Genomic DNA, 4,581 nt, shown 5'->3' with positions numbered 1-4,581 from the left:
CACAGACACACACACCACGCACACAAGCACGGGCATGCACACTGCACACACACACACACACTCACACACACACACACACACACACACACACACACACACTCAATTCAGGCACTCACCTATTTATAGGCCTGGCTACATCCGCCCGCTCTCTAACGTCACTCCAATCCACTTGTCAGTAACACTGAGCCTTGAAAACAGCACCCATGACACCACTAACCCATCACATGACACCATTAACCTATCACATGACGAGGGAAAATAGCCAGCATTCCAGTTCAGCCAATCACCTGAAGCACTGGAAAATAGGCAGAGATGAGACGCCGGCAGCCAGGGAAGGAGATGTTCTGGCACGGGCAGGGCTTAAAAGTATCGAGAGTATGAAGGGACACAAATAGAAAGGTGGTCAGTCTCCCTTCTATTACCTAACCACCCAGGGCTGTCAAACGTACGGCCCGGGGGCCAGAACCGACCCGCCAAAGGGTCCAATCTGGCCCACAGGATGACTTTGCAAAGTGTAAAAATTGCATTGAGAAGTCCTTCAATCCAATGTGATCCACTTGTGAAGGCTAAGAGGTATCAGGTTTCAGAAGCAAGTGAAATATTAAGTAATGTTTTCTGTATTCATGACTAAATGGTAAACTATTTTCATGACCCTTGACTATAGAGAATTTGCATCGTTGCCGTCAATTGTCTAATGCAGACAGTAGATTTGATAACTTTGTTTGATGGTAGCTGAGATAACCCTATGTGAAAACATGTTCTTAAAATGTAATTCTTTACACTAAAAGAAATTGGAAAATGTTGAGGTTTTGTCATTTATAGATTATTGTCTGCCTACTTGAGATCAAATTGGGTCGCAGGTGGCCTGTGAACTAAAATGAGTTTGACACCCTGACCTAACCCATCAGTGATTATTGCAGATATCATTGGTCATAAAACCTATATACGGTATTTTGGTGAATACACAGATCCCCTGATATAGAGGGTATGCACTGGAACACGCCCCCTCAATCGGGAACGAGTGTCAAAATGAGTGTCAAATTCCTCCCTGAGCAGCAGGTGTCACTTATCTAGGCTGATTACTGCATTCAAGCTCAGTCTTGCTGTGACTCAGTGGGCGTGACCCCACAGTGAATTCTGCCTCTGTGACATCACATGCATACCCTCTATACAGTAGCTAATCCCACGTTTTATTAATCTCTTGGGTAGCTTATTTATAGAGGCAGCAGTGGGATTTATAGATATATAAAGTAATATTATATATAATATGTGTATAAATAAATCAGCATTGTTGTTCGGTGAAGGTCTCCTTTAAGCCCAATGAGTGCACCAGGCCCAGGTGCACCCAATCAGCCTAACAACCCCAAACACCAGGCTCCTCCTGCAAGACAGGGCCAGGAGAGTGCGAGGGTCGTCACACTTTTAGAGGTTTTATTACAGAAAGTGTATGACCAAAATAGTCATACATTATGTTGTTATTGTTGCTTATGGTAGAGTAGGAATTCTAGTGGAAATATATATACTGTATTATTACCCTTTTTGCCGGGGACCCCCTGGAACCACCTCAAGGGCCCCTGGGGGCCCCCCGGACCCACTTTGAGAAGCACTCTTTAAAGCATCTGTCTTGTGCAGAAACGCTCAAAGCTTTCATTTCATAGATTTCATACAGGCTGCCAATCTACTTGGGCAAGGTCTGACTTTTTCATGGTAATGAAAAACATGGTAATGATTTATTAAAGGTAGAATGTCACACGTCGCACCTTTAAAGCACACACACACACACACACACACACACACACACACACACACACACACACACACACACACACGCACACACACACACACACACACACACACACACATTGTCCCCACCCATGTTGTGATACACAGGCCACAATTGCGCTATTACGGATGTGTGTGGCATGTGGAGTTGGCATGCAGGAGTATGACGCTGTTGAGGCATGTCACAGACACAGGAGCTAATTTGGTCTCGGGACAGAGACATGCGTAATGTGCGAGGATGACTTATCTAAATGGAAATGTATTCCTCTCAAGCTCATATTTAGCTCATAACGTAAGAGCGACAGCAGCACCGAGGCAGGGCCGGCGCCAGGATGAAATGACTTAGGGGGCGGTTATAACTGGGGAGGGGGCTGATATTTTTATATTGTAAAACATAGGTTATATACCCGCTATGCCTATTTCTGGACTTTTTAACCATAATAACCTCTGAAAAGCGCAATAACAACACAAGAAAGACTACTATTCAAAATCAAATAAAACATTTATTTCACAGCAGCAGATTTAAGGCATTAATAGAGCTGAGCTTTGCATAACGTGAAATGCGGGACCTGTCTGGAGCACTCTGAACACATATGTCTATGAAAAGTCATAGAATAAACAATTGCTGCAAAAATCAAAAAAAAATAAACAAAATAATAGCCAGTCAGTGCCAGGTTCATTAAATTAAAGAAATAAAGTGATCAGATGCGTTGTCTCCGTCTTTCTGCCCTTGTGACAACCAAAGCACAGCAAATAGCGCTTCCCTGCCAATTCTGAAACAACAGAGCTATGTTTATAGGGGGTAGCCTACATTAACTTAAAATGATCAAATTTGCAGAAACAGCAGCCGAAACATGTCAGGTACAAACATTGCCTAACTGGCCTTTATAATTGCTCGACTGTGTCTCCAGTAGATATAGCTGGGTGTTTATCGGAAAACTTGGCCTTTTGCATTCTTGATGTTTGATTCTATGTTATTTTTTTATTTTTTCACATATAAACAACATGCATACCGGTATCTGTGTTTTGTCAACCCTGTTACCGACATAACAATTACTGTTTGAAAAGGGTTTAAATCCATATTTAGAACAAATTTGATATAGATAAAGTCTCCCTTGTTACACTAAGTGTGTTTGTAAAGTGAGAATATTGAGGAGTTCACTTTTTTCCCCCAAGGATGAATATGCCCATTTACATTTAGCACTTTCACAGCATCTTCTGTTTAACAAAAAGTTATGTAAACAAAATAATAATACCCAAATTTATTTGAGTGGATTACTGGTACTTTTTACTTAACGCATAAGATTTGTTTATTTTGCATGTGTCTTTTCATTTTTTTTATTATATTAGAATATTATACGTAACATTATAAGTAACAGGGCTGACACCTCAGTAACAGGGTTGACAACAGTTAGCATATTGGTTATACTGCCTGTTTAAGTTATAGTTATGGATGTAATAGGGTTATTTATGCAGTTGTAATGGAGTTAGTTATGTGACATTCATAAACCTTTAATTCAACATTACTAATCAGAATATTTTGGAGACAGATTTATTGAGAGGTTTTAGCATAGAAGATGATGAAAAATGATGATACTGTGGATGTAAATGTAAGCCAATTGTTTTATTCAAAATACTGAAATTACATCACATTCCTCACACCTTTGTTTATTTTGGTCCAATGTATAAAGTGCAAACCATATCCCAACAAAACTCGGTAATGCTTTAGAATACAGCCCGCAAATAACCATGTAACTAGAGGGTAACAAGATCTGTACTTATAGGCTAATTACGGGGTACCACACTTTACTTATAGTGTAACTATGGGGTACAAGGAGTGAATTTAACCTGTAACTAGAGGGTAACAAGATCTGTACTTATAGGCTAATTACGGGGTACCACACTGTACTTATAGTGTAACTATGGGGTACAAGGAGTGAATTTAGCACACACCTGTTATAATGTTCTTCAGGCACACAGCTGTTATGTTATCTTTAGGCACACAGCTGTTATAATGTTATCTTCAGGCACACAGCTGTTATAATGTTATCTTCAGGCACACAGCTGTTATAATGTTATCTTCAGGCACACAGCTGTTATAATGTTATCTTCAGGCACACAGCTGTTATAATGTTATCTTCAGGCACACAGCTGTTATAATGTTATCTTCAGGCACACAGCTGTTATAATGTTCGTCAGGCACACAGCTGTTATAATGTTATCTTCAGGCACACAGCTGTTATAATGTTCTGTTCATTCCCCCCACAAAAACACACACAAAAAGTGGCAGTAACTATCTCTGCCAAACAGTGAAGAGATTCTCTGTGCCTGCCAGCCAATAAATGAATTTGAATTTGATCACTGGCTCATTTAGCGGAATGGGATTCTTGCTTAGCTAGGAGACAATTACAGCCAAATCAGCTATGAACACAGCCTTTTCCATAAATCTTATTTTCAGCAGAGTCCCACGGCTCATTCCGGCCTTACCTCAAACAAGATAAACCCCCCAAGGCACTGAAAGTATTGATTTTGCCGTGTGACAATTATAGCTTTCTAATGAAAGCAGGGGGCGCAATACAGACCGGACTCCTCTACAAGTCACTTTACCCCAAGGACTGTTTGGTGTCCAGCACAGTGACTAGCGCCATATTATTAAAGTCCAGGTCGACTATTGGTGAATACACCTGCTGGTCTCTCTGTCCCAAGTCTGTATCATGACTTTCAGTGGAGAAAGTATCTGAGGGGGAAAAGCATCAAAGATACAGAGGGAGGAAGAGAGTGACAGACGAATCGAGGAGG

This window comes from Poromitra crassiceps, assembly GCF_964638095.1.
Source record: "Poromitra crassiceps genome assembly, chromosome: 4".
Taxonomy (NCBI): Eukaryota; Metazoa; Chordata; class Actinopteri; order Beryciformes; family Melamphaidae; genus Poromitra; species Poromitra crassiceps.
The sequence above is the reverse complement of the archived record's forward strand: the minus strand, read 5'-3'. Positions refer to the sequence as shown.